Source organism: Zea mays, chromosome 10 (genome assembly GCF_902167145.1).
Source record: "Zea mays cultivar B73 chromosome 10, Zm-B73-REFERENCE-NAM-5.0, whole genome shotgun sequence".
Classification (NCBI taxonomy): domain Eukaryota; kingdom Viridiplantae; phylum Streptophyta; class Magnoliopsida; order Poales; family Poaceae; genus Zea; species Zea mays.
This window is the reverse complement of record NC_050105.1, coordinates 23,188,396-23,207,727: the sequence shown is the minus strand read 5'-3', so window position 1 is coordinate 23,207,727 and position 19,332 is coordinate 23,188,396. Positions and strand designations below refer to the sequence as shown.

General features: G+C 45.4%; 1 pseudogene; it reads right to left on the bottom strand.

Annotated features, from left to right (window-relative positions):
- Positions 1-18,948, bottom strand: part of LOC109942775 (GTP-binding nuclear protein Ran-1-like) — a 30,298-nt pseudogene extending 11,350 nt beyond the window's left edge.
- Positions 18,949-19,332: the final 384 nt, after the last annotated feature.

Below are 19,332 nucleotides of genomic sequence, written 5' to 3'. Positions count from 1 at the left end.
CCCTTAAATGCTATTGAATCATCACTTCTTCTAAAGACAGTGACACCTACATCAGTAAAAAGACAGTTGTAGCCCATTTGACATAATTGAGATACAAAAAGCAAATTGTAATCTAAAGAGTCTACAAGAAAAACATTAGAAATGGAATGGTCAGGTGATTTAGCAATTTTACCCAAACCTTTGACCAAACCTTGGTTTTCATCCCCGAATGTGATAGCTCGTTGGGGATCTTGGTCTTCTCATAGGAGGAGAACATTTTCTTCTCCCCTGTCATATGGTTTGTGCACCCGCTGTCGATTATCCAACTTGAGCCCCCGGATGCATAAACCTACAAAACAAGTTTAGTTCTTTGTTTTAGGTACCCAAACTGTTTTGGGTCCTTTGGCATTAGATACAAGAACTTTGGGTACCCAAACACAAGTCTTTGACCCCTTGTGTTTGCCCCCAACAAACTTGGCAACTACCTTGCCGGATTTGTTAGTTAAAACATATGATGCATCAAAAGTTTTGAATGAAATGCTATGGTCATTTGATGCATTAGGAGTTTTCTTCTTAGGCAACTTAGCATGGGTTGGTTGCCTAGAGCTAGATGCCTCACCCTTATACATAAAAGCATGATTAGGGCCAGAGTGAGACTTCCTAGAGTGAATTCTCCTAATCTTGCTCTCGGGATAACCGACAGGGTATAAAAATGTAACCCTCGTTATCCTGAGGCATGAGAGCCTTGCCCTTAACAAAGTTGGACAATTTCTTAGGAGGGGCATTAAGTTTGACATTGTCCCCCTTTTGGAAGCCAATGCCATCCTTTATGCCAGGGCGTCTCCCACTATAAAGCATACTACGAGCAAATTTAAATTTTTCATTTTCAAGTTCATGCTCGGCAATTTTAGCATCTAATTTTGCTATATGATCATTTTGTTGCTTAATTAAGACTATATGATCATGAATAGCATCAATATCAACATCTCTACATCTAGTGCAAATGGAAACATGCTCAACAGTAGATGTAGAGGGTTTGCAAGATTTTAATTCTATCACCTTAGCATGTAATATATCATTTTCACTTCTAAGGTTAGAAATAGTAACATTGCAAACATCAAAATCTTTAGCCTTAGCAAGCAATTTTTCATTCTCTATCCTAAGGCTATCAAGAGAGATATTCAATTCTTCAATCTTAGCAAGCAAATCAACATTTTCATCTCTAAGATTGGGAATTGAAACACCACAAGTATTAGAATCAACCTTAGCAATTAGTTTAGCATTTTCATTTCTAAGGTTGGTAATAGTGTCATGACAAGTGCTTAGCTCACTAGATAATTTTTCACATTTTTCTACTTCTAGAGCGTAAGCATTTTTAACCTTAACATGCTTCTTATTTTCTTTAATAAGGAAGTCCTCTTGAGAGTCCAAGAGATCATCCTTCTCATGAATAGCACTAATTAATTCATTTAATTTTTCCTTTTGTTGCATGTTGAGGTTGGCAAAAAGGGTACACAAATTATCCTCCTCATCACTAGCATTATCCTCATCACTAGAGGTTTCATATTTAGTGGAGGATCTAGATTTTACCTTCTTCTTTTTGCCGTCCTTTGCCATGAGGCACTTGTGGCCGACGTTGTGGAAGAGAAGACCCTTGGTGATGGCGATGTTTGCGGCGTCCTCGTCGGAGGAGGAGTCGGTGGAGCTCTCGTCGGAGTCCCACTCGCGGCACACATGGGCATCGCTGCCCTTCTTGTGGTACCTCTTCTTCTCCTTTCTTCTCCCCTTCTTGTCGTCGCCCCTGTCACTATCACTAGATAATGGACATTTAGCAATGAAATGACCGGGCTTACCACATTTGTAGCAAACTTTCTTGGAGCGGGGCTTGTAATCTTTCCCCCTCCTTTGCTTGAGGATTTGGCGGAAGCTCTTGATGATGAGCGTCATTTCCTCATTGTCGAGCTTTGAGGCGTCGATTGGTTGTCTACTTGATGTAGACTCCTTCTTCTCCTCCGTCGCTTTGAATGCGACCGGTTGTGCTTCGGACATGGAGGGGCCGTCAAGCTCGTTGATCTTCTTTGAGCCTTTGATCATCAATTCAAAGCTCACAAAATTCCCGATTACTTCCTCGGGAGTCATTAGTGTATATCTAGGATTGCCACGAATTAATTTAACTTGAGTAGGGTTAAGGAAAACAAGTGATCTAAGAATAACCTTAACCACTTCGTGGTCATCCCATTTTTTGCTCCCGAGGTTGCGCACTTGGTTCACCAAGGTTTTGAGCCGGTTGTGCATGTCTTGTGGCTCCTCCCCTTGGCGAAGACGGAAGCAACCGAGCTCCCCCTCGATCGTTTCCCGCTTAGTGATCTTGGTCACCTCGTCTCCTTCGTGCGCGGTCTTTAGCACGTCCCAAATCTCCTTAGCACTCTTCAACCCTTGCACCTTATTATACTCCTCTCGACTTAGAGAAGCGAGGAGTATAGTTGTGGCTTGGGAGTTGAAGTGTTGGATTTGGGCCACTTCGTCCTCATCATAATCTTCATCCCCTACGGAAGGTACCTGTACACCAAACTCAACAATATCCCATATACTTTTGTGGAGTGAGGTTAGGTGATATCGCATCATATCACTCCACCTAGCATAATCTTCACCATCAAACATTGGTGGTTTTCCTAATGGGACGGAAAGTAAAGGTGTATGTTTAGGAATGCGAGGATAGTGTAGGGGGATCTTACTAAACTTCTTGCGCTCATGGCGCTTAGAAGTGACGGACGGCGCGTCGAAGCCGGAGGTGGAAGGTGATGAAGTGTCGGTCTCGTAGTAGACCACCCTCCTCATCTTCTTTTTCTTGTCGCCACTCCGACGCGACTTGTGGGAAGAGGATTTCTTTTCCTTCCCCTTCCCTTTGTTGCGGGACTCTTCCGATGAAGTCTTCCCGTGGCTTGTAGTGGGCTTGTCGCCGGTCTCCATCTCCTTCTTGGCGTGATCTCCCGACATTACTTCGAGCGGTTAGGCTCTAATGAAGCACCAGGCTCTGATACCAATTGAAAGTCGCCTAGAGGGGGGTGAATAGGGTGAAACTGAAAATTACAAAGTTAATCACAACTACAAGCCGGGTTAGCGTTAGAAATAATAATGAGTCCGAGAGAGAGGGCGCAAAACAAATCACAAGCGAATAAAGAGAGTGACACACGGATTTGTTTTACCGAGGTTCGGTTCTTGCAAACCTACTCCCCGTTGAGGTGGTCACAAAGACCGGGTCTCTTTCAACCCTTTCCCTCTCTCAAACGGTCCCTCGGACCGAGTGAGCTTCTCTTCTCAATCAATTTGAACACGAAGTTCCCGCAAGGACCACCACACGATTGGTGTCTCTTGCCTCAATCACAAGTGAGTTTGATCTCAAGAAAGAATGAGAAAGAAGGAAGCAATCCAAGCGCAAGAGCTCAAAAGAACAAAACAAATCTCTCTCACTAATCACTAAAGCCTTGTGTGGAATTGGGAGAGGATTTGATCACTTTGGTGTGTCTTGTATTGAATGCTTAGCTCTTGTAATTAGTTGGAAGGTGGAAAACTTGGATTACTTGAATGTGGGGTGGTTGGGGGTATTTATAACCCCAACCGCCAAACTAGCCGTTTGGTGGAGGCTGCTGTCGACGGGCGCACCGGACAGTCCGGTGCGCCACCGGACACTGTCCGGTGCGCCAGCCACGTCACCCGGCCGTTAGGGTTCGACCGTTGGAGCTCTAACTGGTGGGGTCGCCTGGCTGTCCGGTGGTGCACCGGACAGGTACTGTAGACTGTCCGGTGTGCCACCCGCGCGTGCACTGCTCCTCTGCGCGCGCAGGCGTGCATTTAATGCATTGCAGTCGACCGTTGCGCGTGAAGTAGCCGTTGCTCCGCTGGCTCACCGGACAGTCTGGTGTGCACCGGACATGTCCGGTGAATTTTAGCGGAGCGGAAATCCGAAGCTGGCGAGTTCAGAGTTGCTCTTCCTTGGGGCACCGGACAGTCCGGTGAATTATAGCGGAGCGCCTCTGAGAATTCCCGAAAGTGTGGAGTTCAGCTTGGAGTCCCCTAGTGCACTGGACACTGTCCGGTGGCACACCGGACAGTCCGGTGCGCCAGACCAGGGCACACTTCGGTTATCCCTTGCTCTCTTTGTTGAACCCTTTAGTCTTTTTATTGGCTTATTGTGAACCTTGGCACCTGTAGAACTTATAGACTAGAGCAAACTAGTTAGTCCAAATACTTGTGTTGGGCAATTCAACCACCAAAATCAATTAGGAAATAGGTGTAAGCCTAATTCCCTTTCAAAACACAATGTTACAAGAAACTTCAACTAGTCCAGTGGACTTGTTAAAGACTCTATATGCCCTTGTGTTTGAATCATAACCAAGTAAAAAGCCTTCTATAGCCTTAGGAGCAAATTTAGATTTTCTACCTCTTTTAACAAGAATAAAGCATTTGCTACCAAAGACTCTAAAATATGAAACATTGGGCTTTTTACCAGTTAGGAGTTCATACGATGCCTTCTTGAGGATTCGGTGAAGGTAGAGACGGTTGATGGCGTAGCAAGCGGTGTTGACTGCTTCCGCCCAAAACTGGTCCGAAGTCTTGTACTCATCAAGCATGGTCCTCACCATGTCAAGTAGAGTTCTATTCTTCCTCTCCACTACACCATTTTGTTGTGGTGTGTAGGGAGAAGAGAACTCATGCTTGATGCCCTCATCCTCAAGGAAGCCTTCTATTTGTGAGTTCTTGAAATCCGTCCCGTTGTCGCTTCTAATCTTTTCGATCCTTAAGCCGAACTCATTTTGAGCCCGTCTCAATAATCCTTTTTAGGTCTCTTGGGTTTGAGATTTATCCTGCAAAAAGAACACCCAAGTAAAGCGAGAATAATCATCCACAATAACTAGACAGTACTTACTCCCGCCGATGCTTATGTAAGCAATCGGGCCGAATAGGTCCGTGTGGAGTAGCTCAAGTGGCCTGTCGGTCGTCATGATGTTCTTGTGTGGATGATGAACACCAACTTGCTTCCCTGCTTGACATGCGCCACAAATCCTGTCTTTCTCAAAATGAACATTTGTTAGTCCCAAAATGTGCTCTCCCTTTAGAAGCTTATGAAGATTCTTCATCCCAATGTGGGCTAGTCGGCGATGCCAGCGCCAACCCATGTTAGTCTTAGCAATTAAGCAAGTGTCGAGTTCAGCTCTATTAAAATCAACTAAGTATAGCTGACCCTCTAACACTCCCTTAAATGCTACTGAATCATCACTTCTTCTAAAGACAGTAACACCTACATCAGTAAATAGACAGTTGTAGCCCATTTTGCATAATTGAGAAACTGAAAGCAAGTTGTAATCTAAAGAATCTACAAGAAAAACATTGGAAATAGAATGGTCAGGAGATATAGCAATTTTACCAAGTCCTTTGACCAAACCTTGATTTCCATCCCCAAATGTGATAGCTCTTTGGGGATCATGGTTTTTCTCATAGGAGGAGAACATCCTGTTCTCCCCAGTCATGTGGTTTGTGCACCCGCTATCAATTATTCAACTTGAGCCCCCAGATGCATAAACCTACAAAACAAATTCAGGCCTTGTTCTTAGGTACCCAAACGGTCTTGGGTCCTTTGACATTAGAAACAAGCACCTTGCGTACCCAAACACAAGTTTTTGACCCCTTGTGATTGCCCCCAACATATTTGGCAACTACTTTGCCTGATTTGTTAGTGAGCACATAAGAAGCATCAAAAGTCTTAAATGAAATATTAGGTTCATTTGATGCTATAGGAGATTTCTTTTTAGGCAATTTAACATGGGTTGATTGCCTAGAGCTAGATGCCTCACTCTTGTACATAAAAGCATGATGAGAGCCAGAGTGAGACTTCCTAGAGTGAATTCTCCTAATTTTGTGCTTGGGATAACCGGCAGGATATAAGATGTAACCCTCGTTATCCTGAGCCATGGGAGCCTTGACCTTAACAAAGTTAGACAATCTTTTAGGGGCATTAAGCTTGACATTGTCTCCCTTTTGGAAGCCAATGCCATCCTTAATGCCAGGACGTCTCCCACTATAGAGCATGCTTCTAGCAAATTTAAATTTTTCATTTTCTAAGTCATGCTCATTAATCTTAGCACTAAGTTGAGTTATGTGATCATTTTGTTGTTTAATTAAAGCTAGGTGATCATGAATAGCATCAACATTAATGTCTCTACATCTAGTACAAATAGTAACATGCTCAATGGTAGATGTAGAGGGTTTGCAAACATTTAATTCATCAATCTTAGCATGTAACATGACATTTTCATTTCTAAGATTGGAAACAATATCATTGCAAACATTTAAATTCTTAGCCTTAGCAATTAGTTTGTCATTCTCAGTTTTAAGGCTAGAAATTGATTCATTTAGTTTGTCAATCTTAGCAAGTAAACTAGCATTATCATTTTTTAAGATTGGCAAAAGAATCATCATAAACATTTAACTTTTCAACCTTAGCAATTAATTTAGCTTTCTCAAATCTAAGGTTGGAAATAGTGTCATGGCAAGTGCTTAGCTCACTAGTTAATTTTTCACATTTTTCTACTTCCTGAGCATAAGCATTTTTAACCTTAACATGCTTCTTGTTCTCTTTAATAAGGAAGTCCTCTTGGCTATCCATCCTTCTCATGAATAGCACCTATTAACTCATTTAATTTTTCCTTTTGTTGCATGTTTAGGTTGGCAAAAAGGGCAAGTAAATTATCCTCATCATCACTAGAGTTCTCCTCATCACTAGATGCTGCATATTTAGTGGAGGCTCTAGATTTTACCTTCTTTTTGCCGTCCTTTGCCATGAGGCACTTGTGGCCGACGTTGGGGAAGAGGAGACCTTTGTTGACGGTGATGTTGGCGGCGTCCTCGTCGGAGGAGGAGTCGGTGGAGCTCTCGTCGGAGTCCCACTCCCGACAAACATGGGCATCGTTGCCCTTCTTCTTGTAATACTTCTTCTTCTCTTTCCTTCTTCTCTTCTTGTCGTTGCCCCTGTCACTGTCACTAGAAATAGGACATTTTGCTATAAAGTGACTGGGCTTACCACACTTGTAGCAAACCTTTTTGGAACGAGGCTTGTAATCTCTCCCATTCCTTTGCTTGAGGATTTGGCGAAAGCTTTTGATGATTAAAGCCATCTCCTCATTGTCGAGCTTGGAGGCGTCGATGGGAAGCCTACTCGATGTAGACTCTTCCTTCTTCTCCTCCGTCGCTTTGAAGGCGACGGGTTGCACCTCGGGTGTGGAGGTGGCGCCTCGCTCGATAATTTGCTTGGAGCCTTTGATCATTAACTCAAAGCTCACAAACTTTCCTATCACTTCCTCGGGAGACATTAGTTTATATCTAGGATCACCACGAATTAATTGAACTTGTGTAGGGTTAAGAAAAACGAGTGATCTAAGAATAACCTTGACCATTTCATGGTCATCCCATTTTGTGCTCCCGAGGTTGCGCACTTGGTTAACCAAGGTCTTGAGCCGGTTGTACATGGCTTGTAGCTCCTCTCCTTGGTTGAGCATAAATCGACCGAGCTCCCCCTCGATCGTTTCCCACTTGGTGATCTTGGTCACCTCATCTCCTTCGTGCGCGGTCTTGAGCACGTCCCAAATTTCTTTGGCACTCTTCAACCCTTGCACCTTATTATACTCCTCTCGACTTAGAGAGGCGAGGAGTATAGTAGTGGCTTGGGAGTTGAAGTGCCGGATTTGGGCTACCTCGTCTGAATCATAGCCTTCATCCCCTACGGATGGTTCCTGCGCTCCAAACTCAACAATGTCCCAAATACTAGCGTGGAGTGAGGTTAGATGGTGCCTCATTTTATCACTCCACATACAATAATCTTCTCTGTTAAGAACCGGTGGTTTGCCTAGTGGGATGGAAAGTAAAGGAGTGCGTTTGGAAATGCGAGGATAGCGTAAGGGGATCTTACTAAACTTCTTGCGCTCATGGCGCTTAGAAGTGACGGACGGCGTATCGGAGCCGGAGGTGGAAGGCGATGAAGAGTCGGTCTCATAGTAGACCACCTTCTTCATTTTCTTCTTCTTGTCGCCACTCCGGTGCGACTTGACGCGGGGCGGGGATTCCTCCCTTTTGTTGCCGGACTCTCCCGATGGAGCTTTCCCGTGGCTTGTGGCGGGCTTCTCGCCGGTCACCATCTCCTTCTTGGCATGAGCTCCCGATATCACTTCGAGCGGTTAGGCTCTAATGAAGTACCGGGCTCTGATACCAATTGAAAGTCACCTAGATGGGGGGTGAATAGGCAAATTTGAAATTTATAAAGTTTAAGCACAACTACAAGCCGAGGTTAGCGTTAGAAATAAAAGCGAGTCCGAAAGAGAGGGCGAAAACAAATCACAAGCAAATGAAGAGTGTGACACGGTGATTTGTTTTACCGAGGTTCAGTTCTTGCAAACCTACTCCCCGTTGAGGTGGTCACAAAGACCGGGTCTCTTTCAACCCTTTCCCTCTCTCAAACGGTCACTTAGACCGAGTGAGCTTCTCTTCTCAATCAATTGGGACACTTATTCCCCACAAGGACCACCACACAATTGATGTCTCTTGCTTTGATTACAAAGATCTTGGGAACAATAAATGGGGAAGAAGAAAAGCGATCCAAGCGCAAGAGCTCAAAAGAACACGACAAAACTCTCTCTTCTAGTCACTATTGCTCTGAGTGGAATTGGGACTTGGAGAGATTTGATTCACTCTAATTGTGTCTTGTATTGAATGCACTAGCTCTTGTATTGAATGTGTTGGCTGAAAACTTGGATGCCTTGAAGTGTGGTGGTTGGGGGTATTTATAGCCCCAACCACCAAAGTGGCCGTTGGGGAAGGCTGTTGTCGAAGGGCGCACCGGACAGTCCGGTGCGCCAGCCACGTCACCCAACCGTTAGGGTTCGACCGTTGGAGCTCTGACATGTGGGGCCACCGGACAGTCCGGTGGTGCACCGGACAGTCACTGTTCACTGTCCGGTGCGCCTTCTGGCGCCTGCTCTGACTCTGCGCGCGCAGTCCGCACTGTTCACTATTCACTGTACACTTTTGCAGTCGACCGTTGGCGCTGTGGCTGTTACTCCCCTTGGCACACCGGACAGTCCGGTGCAACACCGGACAGTCCGGTGAATTATAGCGGAGAGCCATTTCTAGAAACCCGAAGCTAGCAAGTTGGAGTTGATCCACCCTGGTGCACTGGACACTGTCCGGTGGAACACCGGACAGTCCAGTGTGCCAGACCAGGGCAGCCTTCGGTTGTCTTTTGCTCTTTTTATTTGAACCCTTTCTTGGACTTTTTATTGGTTTGTGTTGAACCTTTGGCACCTGTAGAACTTATAATCTAGAGCAAACTAGTTAGTCCAATTATTTGTGTTGGGCAATTCAACCACCTAAATCATTTAGGAAAAGGTTTGACCCTATTTCCCTTTCATAGCCCCAACCACTATTCTAGCCGTTGCTGTCGATGGCGCACCGGACAGTCCGGTGGTGCACCGGACATGGCACTGTTCAGTGTCTGGTGCGTGCCACGTCAGCTGCCCGTTGGGGTTTGGAGCGGTTGACCGTTGAAGTCCTTTGTCTTCTAGCTGCACCGAACATGTCCGGTGCGTTCTGACATCGCTGCTCTGACTTCTGACTGCACACTGTTCACTTTTGCAGTCGACCGTTGGCGCATCTGACTGTTGCTCCGTTGGCTCACTGGACAGTCTAGTGAATTATAGCGGAGCGCCTCTTAAGAAAATCCGAGAGTGGCTAGTTTGTTGGTGCCTTGTACTGTCCGGTGCACACCGGACAGTGTCCGGTGCACCACTGCAGCACCAATACTAGTCTTTGCTCCAAACTTGGTTGAGTCCCCAACTTAATTTTTTTCTTGGTTTATGTTGAACCTTATGCATCTGAGATAATTGCCATCTAAGCAAACTAGTTAGTCCACGTGGTTTGTGATGAACGTCAAACACCAAAATCGATTATAGGAAATGTTTTAAGCCCATTTCCCTTTCAATCCCCCCCTTTTTGGTGATTGATGCGAACACAAACCAAAGCAAATACAAAGAGTAGAAATGTAACTAGTTTGTAATTATGACAAATGTGCATATGTTACTTAGATTTAAACCAATTGAAAGACTTTCTACATATGTCTAAGTAAATGTGATTTCTTTCTTCTATTATAACATTTTGGACCACATTTGCACCACTTAGGTTGTTTTTGCAAATCTTTTGGAAGAGTCTTTTCAAATTCTTTTGCAAATATTCAAAGGTCTAAGAGTATGATTTCCAAAAAGCATCTTCAAGATTTTGAAAATTCTCCCCCTATTTCAATGGCTTTTGCTTTGGCTGAATAAAAGCTCCCCCTAAAGAAATTCTCCCCTTAGTTGTCAAGAGGGTTTTTGCAATTGAAATGATTTCTTCTCCTTTGAAAAAAATGATACCAGTTGAAATAAGTTCTTCCTTTTTGTGAAATAGTTTTTTTGAAAATGGTGGTGCGGTCCTTTTGCTTTGGGCCTATTACTTTCTCACCCTTTGGCATGAATCACCAAAAACAAAGATACTTGAGGGGCCTTTAAATTCTCCCCCTTGGGGCCTATTTTCTCTCCCTTTGGTAAAAGAAATATGAGTGAAGGTTTATACCAATTAAGAGTTTATGAGTAAGGCAAAGGATAAATGATACCAACAGAGTTAGAGTGGAAGCCTTTCCTTTGCCGAATACTCCATTTCCCTTTCATCTTAAGACTAATCATAGAGATACTCATAGAAGCATATTAGTCTTAGTCTTGGCACATGAAGAATAATAATATGGATTTGCACCAAATGAAAGAGACATGATCAAAGGTATATAAATTAGCAATGTGTGCAATGTTTCAATCAAAGTTCCAAGAATATAAGATGTTTAGCTCATTCCTAAGTTTGTCAAAAGTCTTTTCATCTAGTGGTTTGGTAAAGATATCGGCTAATTAGTTGTGGGTGCTAACATAAGCAATTTCAATATCCCCCTTTTGTTGGTGATCTCTCAAAAAGTGATACCGGATGTATATGTGCTTAGTGTGGCTGTGTTCAATGGGATTATCCGCCATGCGGATTGCACTCTCATTATCACATAGGAGAGGAACTTTGCTCAATTTGTAGCCATAGTCCCTAAGGGTTTGCCTCATCCAGAGTAATTGTGCACAACAATGTCCTGCAGCAATATACTCGGCTTCGGCGGTGGATAGAACTACTGAGTTTTGTTTCTTTGAAGCCCAAGACACTATGGATCTCCCCAGAAACTTACAAGTCCCTATTGTGCACTTTCTATCAATTTTACATCCGACATAATCGGCATCGGAATACCCAATTAAATCAAAGGTAGATCTCTTGGGGTACCAAAGCCCAAACTTAGGAGTGTAAACTAAATATCTCATGATTCTTTTCACGGCCCTAAGGTGAACTTCCTTAGAATTTGCCTGGAACCTTGCACACATGAATACAGAAAGCATAATATTCGGTCATGAAGCACATAAATAGAGTAAAGATCCTATCATGGACCGATATACCTTTTGATCTACGGATTTACCTCCCATGTCGAGGTCGAGATGCCCATTTATTCCCAAGGGTGTCTCGATGGGTTTGGCATTCTTTATTCCAAACTTCTCGAAAATATCTTGAATATAATTAGTTTGGCTGATGAAGGTGCCCTCTTGGAGTTGCTTTTGAAATCCAAGGAAATACTTCAACTCCCCCATCATAGACATCTCGAATTTCTGTATCATGATCCTACTAAACTCTTCACAAGAGGACTTATTAGTAGACCCAAAAATAATATCATCAACATAAATTTGACATATAAACAGGTCTTTAGCAATTGTTTTAGTGAAGAGAGTAGGATCAACTTTACCAACTTTGAAGCCATCAGTGATAAAAAAAGTCTCTCAGACATTCATACCATGCTCTTGGGGCTTGCTTGAGCCCATAAAGCGCCTTTGAGAGCTTATAAACATATGTAGGATACTCACTATCTTCAAAGCCAGGAGGTTGCTCAACATATACCTCTTCCTTGATAGGGCCACTGAGGAAGGCACTCTTCACATCCATTTGATATAACTTAAAGCTATGGTAAGTAGCATAGACAAGTAATATATGAATTGACTCAAGCCTAGCTACGGGTGCATAGGTTTCATCAAAATCCAAACCTTGGACTTGTGAATATCCTTTGGCAACAAGTCGGGCTTTGTTCCTAGTCACCACACCATGCTCATCTTGCTTGTTGCGGAATACCCACTTGGTACCTACAACATTTTGGTTAGGACATGGAACTAAATGCCATACCTCATTCCCCGTGAAGTTGTTGAGCTCCTCTTGCATTGCCACCACCTGATCCAGATCTCTAAGTGCATCCTCTATCCTGTAGGGCTCAATAGAAGACACAAAAGAGTAATGTTCACAGAAATGAGTAACTCGAGATCTAGTGATTACCCCCTTGTGAATGTCACAAAGAATGGAGTTTACGGGGTGATCTCTTTGAATTGCTTGGTGGACTTTTGGGTGCGGTGATCTTTGGTCTTGAATCTCTCGATCATCTTCCTTGTCTTGATCATCTTCATCTCCTCCTTGATCAATGTCCTCCTCTTGAGGTGGCTCATCGTCTTGATCTTCATCCTCTTCTTCTTGAGCCTTATCCTCATCTTGTGTTGGTGGAGATGCTTGTGTGGAAGATGATGGTTGATCTTGTGCTTATGGAGACTCTTCAGATTCTTTTTGACACACATCCCTAATGGACATGTTCCTCAGCGCGACACACAGAGCCTCTTCATCATCTAACTCATCAAGATCAACTTGCTCCACTTGGGAGCCATTAGTCTCAACAAACACAATGTCACAAGAAACTTCAACAAATCCAGTGGATTTGTTGAAGACTCTATATGCCCTTGTGTTTGAGTCATAACCAAGTAAAAAGCCTTCTATTGCTTTAGGAGCAAATTTAGAATTTCTACCTCTCTTAATAAGAATAAAACATTTGCTCCTAAAAACTCTAAAATAAGAAACATTGGGCTTTTTACCAGTGAGGAGTTCTGAAAGGGAAATAGGGGTTAAACCTTTTCCTAAATGATTTTGGTGGTTGAATGCCCAACACAAATAATTGGACTAACTAGTTTGCTCTAGATTATATATTCTATAGGTGCTAAAGGTTCAACACAAACCAATAAAAAGATCAAAGTTAGGGTTCAAAAGAAAGGAGCAAAAGAAACCGAGGAGAACCCTGGTCTAGCGCACCGGACTGTCCGGTGTGCCACCGGACAGTGTCCGGTGCCCAGGGCCGTACAACTTCAAACTTGCCGCCTTCGGGTTTCTAGAGAGCCGCTCCGCTATAATTCACCGGACTGTCCGGTGCGACTTCAAACTTGCCACCTTCAGGTTTCTAGAGAGGGAAGAAGAAGGAGAAGAAAAGATACTACAAGAAGAAGGGTGGTGATGCCCACGTGTGTCGGGAATGGGACTCCGACATGAGCTCCACCGACTCCTCCTCAGACGAGGATGCCACCAACATCGCCGTCAACAAGTGACTTCCCTTCACCAACGTCGGCCACAAATGCCTCATGGCAAAAGACGGCAAGAAAAAGAAGGTACAAGCTAGAACCGCTCCCAAGTATACTACATCTAGTGATGAGGGTAGTTCTAGTGATGATGAAGAAAACTTGCTTAGTCTTTTTGCCAACCTCAACATGCAACAAAAAGAAAAATTAAATGAGTTAATAGGTGCTATTCATGATAAGGATGAACTCTTGGACAGCCAAGAGGAATTCCTCATTAAGGAAAACAAAAGGCATGTTAAGGTGAAAAATGCTTATGCTCAGAAAATAGAAAAATGTGAAAACTTGACTAGAGAGCTTAGCATTTGCCATGACACCATTTCCAACCTTAGAACTGAGAATGTTAATTTGACTACTAAGGTTGAAAAATCAAATGTTTGTCATGATTCAATTGCCAATCTTAGAAATAAAAATGATAGTTTGATTGCTAAGATTGATAAATTGAATGAATCAATTTCTAGCCTTAAAATTGAAAATGCTAGTTTAATTTCAAAGGCTAAAGAATTGAATGTTTGCAATATTTCTATATCCAATCTTAGAGATGAGAATTCCATGTTACATGCTAAGATTGATGAATTAAATGCTTGCAAACCATCTACATCTAGTGTTGATCATGTCACCATTTGTACTAGATTGATGAATCAAATGTAGTGTTGATCATGATCACCTTGCTTTGATTAAACAACAAAATAATCATATAGCACAACTAACTAGTAAAATTAATGAGCATGAAATTGAAAATAAAAAATTTAAATTTGCAAGAAGCATGCTCTATAATGGGAGACGCCCTGGCATTAAGGATGACATTGGTTTCCAACAGGGAAGCAATGTCAAAATTAATGCCACCAAAAGATTGTCTAACTTTGTGAAGGGCAAGGCTCACATGGCTCAGGATAACGAGGGTTACATTTTATATCCTGCTGGTTATCCTGAGCACAAGATTAGGAGAATTCATGCTAGGAAGTCTCATTCTGTTTCCTACCATGCTTTTATGTACAAGAATGAGGCATCTAGCTTTAGGCAATCAACCCATGTTAAAATGCCTAAAAAGAAAACTCCTACTGCATCAAATGATCATAATGTTTCATTTAAAACTTTTGATGCTTCTTATGTGCTTACTAACAAATCAGGCAAAATAGTTGCCAAATATGTTGGGGGCAAACACAAGGGCACCAAGACTTGTGTTTGGGTACCCAAGGTGCTTGTTTCTAACGTGAAAGGACCCAAGACTGTTTAGGTACCTAAGAACAAGGCCTAAAACTGTTTTGCAGGTTTATGCATCCGGGGGCTCAAGTTGGATAATTGATAGCGGGTGCACAAACCACATGACAGGGGAGAAAAGGATGTTCTCCTCCTACGAGAAAAACGAAGATCCCCAAAGAGCTATCACATTCGGGGATGGAAATCAGGGTTTGGTCAAAGGACTTGGTAAAATTGCTATATCACCTGACCATTCCATTTCCAATGTTTTTCTTGTAGATTCTTTAGATTACAACTTGCTTTTAGTTTCTCAATTATACAAAATAGGCTACAACTGTCTTTTTACAGATGTAGGTGTTACTGTCTTTAGAAGATGTGATGATTCAGTAGCATTTAAGGGAGTATTAGAGGGTCAGCTATACTTAGTTGATTTTAATAGAGCTGAATGCGATACTTGCTTAATTGCTAAGACTAATATGGGTTGGCACTGGCATCGCCGACTAGCCCATGTTGGGATGAAGAATCTTCACAAGCTTCTAAAGGGAGAACACATTTTGGGACTAACAAATGTTCATTTTGAGAAAGACAGGGTTTGTAGCGCATGCCAAGCAGGAAAGCAAGTTGGCGTCCATCATCCACACAAAAACATCATGATGACAAACATGCCACTCGAGTTACTCCACATGGATCTATTTGGCCCGATAGCTTACATAAGCATCGGCGGGAGTAAGTACTGTCTTGTTATTGTGGATGATTATTCTCGCTTCACATGGGTATTATTTTTATAGGAAAAATCTCAGACCCAAGAGACCTTAAAGGGATTCTTGAGACGAGCCCAAAATGAGTTCGGATTAAGGATCAAGAAAATAAGAAGCGACAACGGGACGGAGTTCAAGAACTCTCAAATTGAAGGCTTTCTTGAGGAGGAGGGCAACAAGCATGAGTTCTCTTCTCCCTACACACCTCAACAAAATGGTGTAGTGGAGAGAAAGAATAGAAGTCTACTGGACATGGCAAGGACCATGCTTGATGAGTACAAGACTCCAGACCGGTTTTGGGCCGAGGCGATTAACACCGCCAGCTACTCCATCAATCGACTCTACCTTCACCGTATCCTTAAGAAAACATCATATGAACTACTTACCGGTAAAAAGCCCAATATTTCATATTTTAGAGTCTTTGGTAGCTGTCGGTACCCTGAAACAGGGGTACCCCTTACTACAGTATGAAGACGCGATACCCACGCGACAATCTCTAGTTGCATGGTAAATAGCGCCCGACCCCACCACGTGGACGGCTCCGGGGCCGCCACGTGGCCAGAGAAGACGATATACTCCAAGGTATCAATAGTGGGTCCTGACCCCCATGGGAAAGTGTCGGACCCCTGTGTATACAGACCGAACCTCCGGGTAAGGCCCAGGACCTCCACGGGTGCAAACCGGACCCCTCTGTGTGGGGTCCGGGCCACTCACAGCAGGGTCCCGAGATTCTGGGACAAAGAATACCCAGGCCTTAATCAAGGCCAGGCGGGGGTCTGGAGCCGACACATGTCCGGACCATACCGTGTACGCCTCTGCTCCCCGCTCAGGCGGAGCCCCGATGCTGCCACGTGGCCTACTGCCCGTGACGTAAGCCAGCGGGCGGAGCCTGACGTAAGGCCTCTGGGCCGCACGGCCTCTGCATTTATTGCGGATAAGGCGCGCCGCCTGTCCATTCCACTGGCAGGTGATGTGCCGCCTCGGCATTTAATGAGCTTTGTCCATTCCACTGGCAGGCGATGTGCCGCCTCAGCATTTAATGAGTCATGTCCACTCCACTGACGGGCGGCGACCAGGCCATCCCGCAGGTGGCGTGCCTATCCATTCCGTTGGCAGGCAGTACGCCCATGCTGTCGCGTGTACTACACTCATCATGACTCGCGCGTTACCGAGGAAGCAGCCGCGACATATCAATACTGTATGAACTACAGACATTATGGCGCTCGGAGATTGCCCAGGCGTTACAGGCATTAGTCATTTCCTTCCATTTTGCCCCTGGGCCCACATGTCGAGGCTCAGTATCCTTGTACGTGCCTCCCTTGAGCTATAAAAGGGAGGGCACACGACGTTACAAGGCATACTTACACACGCTCACACACTCACTCAGACACTCAGACTCACAAGTTCATACAAGCTCTCAATACTACACAGAGTGGAGTAGGGTATTATGCTCCGGCGGCCTGAACCACTCTAAACCCTTGTGTGTTCTTGTGTTCATTTTGAATCCACCTAACAGGCAAAACGCTTAGGCCCCTCGTCATCTTAGGATTTAGGGCGGGTGCGTTCCGCCACCCAGCCTGAGAATTTCCTCTCCGACATTTGGCGTGCCAGGTAGGGGACACAAGACACACACCTATGACTGCTTGAAAAAGCATGGTGCAAATTGGGTCAACGAGCTTCCGTCTGTGCTATGGGGGAACCGGACCACACCTAGCCGAGCTACCAGGGAGACCCCGTTCTTCCTGGTCTTCGGGGACGAAGCCTGCCTTCCCCCGGAAATCCTTATGGGCTCCCCATGGGTCCATTCGTTTGATGAGTCTATGCAGGAGCAGCTACGGCGTGAGGACGTGGACTTCATCGACGAGCGTAGATGGCAAGCGGCGATCCGGAATGCACGATACAACCAGGTGCTCAGGCGCTACCACCAATGGTTCATGCATAGTAGGGACCTCGGGGTCGGGGACCTAGTCCTGAGGCGAGTACTGAACCGAGAAGGGCTCCACAAACTCTCCCCCAGTTGGGAAGGACCCTTCAAGGTGACGGAAGTATGCCGACCCGAGTGTGTCCGCCTTGCCACAACTGAAGGAGTGCCTCTTCCCAACCCCTGGAACATAGAGCATCTCCGTAAGTTCTATCCATAGGAGCAAGTCTGAGGGGTTGAGTTTTCTTCTTTTTGTAACTGGGTTGTGCATATGTGTACGCCAGCCCGGTGAGGTCCGCCCTCATAAGCCCGGCCTGTTGGACTGCACCCATGCATGTCAAAGTTATAAATAAAGGATTTACCCCCCCCCCCCCAAGATGTGCTTCTGTGATGGTTTTATTCTGCTGCAGTTTCTAGATGTTATTTTTTATCTAACCCATCCATACAGCTCCCACCCTTGCTGGTATGATGACATCCGAATTGAGTAAGCCAGGCTTGCAGTTCGGGACCCCTATCCTAATACAGGGGGTCCGACAACCTACGGGTCCGGTTCTAGAGAACGAGCGCTTGTTTCCTGGGGTGGTCCGGAGCTGTGTAGCCGCTTAGCCTGGCCCCGTACCCTAAGTCTACACCTCCACCACTCTGCAATGGGTGCCCTAGTATTTGGAGCTGTGATCTTGTAGGTCCGGACATGAGGCTTAGCTCCCTAGACTCAATCCTGCAGGTCCTGTTGCATGAATCAAAGGATGGCTGATACCAGACGATGGGTCTTATGGGTGTGCTACTAACACTTCCTAGCCGAAGCTGTGTACAGGTCCAAATCCCAGTCAAGGCTACCTCCTGGGGGCCGGGTCACCAACTCTTTCTTAGGTATGCTGGTATCCAGCCTCGACACGTCGAGCCTACATCCTAGGGGGCCAAGTACCAGAGAGGAGTTGGTAAAGACACACACAGCAAGGACAAAAAGTATACATATAAGTGCTAATACTGATTGATAAATAGTACTCAAGAGTATCTTACAGAACCAAAAAATATTACAAAGCCGCTTCCCATCGGGACCCTTGCCTTCTCTCTGCAGATCTAGCTACTCATCATCAGTAGGATCCCGCTAGAAACATTCGGCCACCAGTTCCACAGCATCTTGAATGGCCTCTCGGGCGGCGTCTTCAGTGTCGGCCCCCGGACCAGCGATCACCGGCTCCAAGGAGATGGCCGGGTCGTGGCTCCGGAAGCACGTTAGGATGTACTCGATCACCGCCCGGCAGAGCCTGTCGCCCTCGGCCTCCAGGCGGGCGCCAAGGATCTGGTCCAGGCGTCGGAGGCGGTCGGCGGCGGAGTCCAGCACCGGGAGCGCGTCGGAGATGGACGACGGTAGCTCCGACACCGGGATGGGACTCACCCCTAGCAGCACCAGTGCCGTGCTCGCCTCGCCGGCCCATGCGGCGATGCGCTGGACCCCGGCGTGATGCTCTGCCTGGAGATCTTCAAGTGTTTTCTTCATTGCCTCCACCGCCTAGGGGCCCGGTGCTGCCTGCGCCGCCTGCGTCGCTTGGAACCGGCAGACCCACTCCTCCAGCGTCCGCTCCTTCTCCTTCGCCTCGAGCTCATGCTCGGCCAACGACTTCTCTCGCCTTTCAACCATTTCCTCCTTAAAGGCGAGGTCTGTCTCCCGCCTGTCCAAGGATTCTCCTTTTGCTTTAAGCTTCTCCTCGGCGAGGGCAGCGTCGTGGGCCTTGCCATCGAGCTCTCGCTGCAGCCTTTGCAGACTCTCCACAGCCGCGATCTGCTGGACCCGCTGCTCCTCCAGGATTTCATTGAAGGCGTTCAGCTTGGCCTAGAGCTCTGTGACGACCTCCTCCCTCTGGTTCAAGTGCTCCTCCTTCTT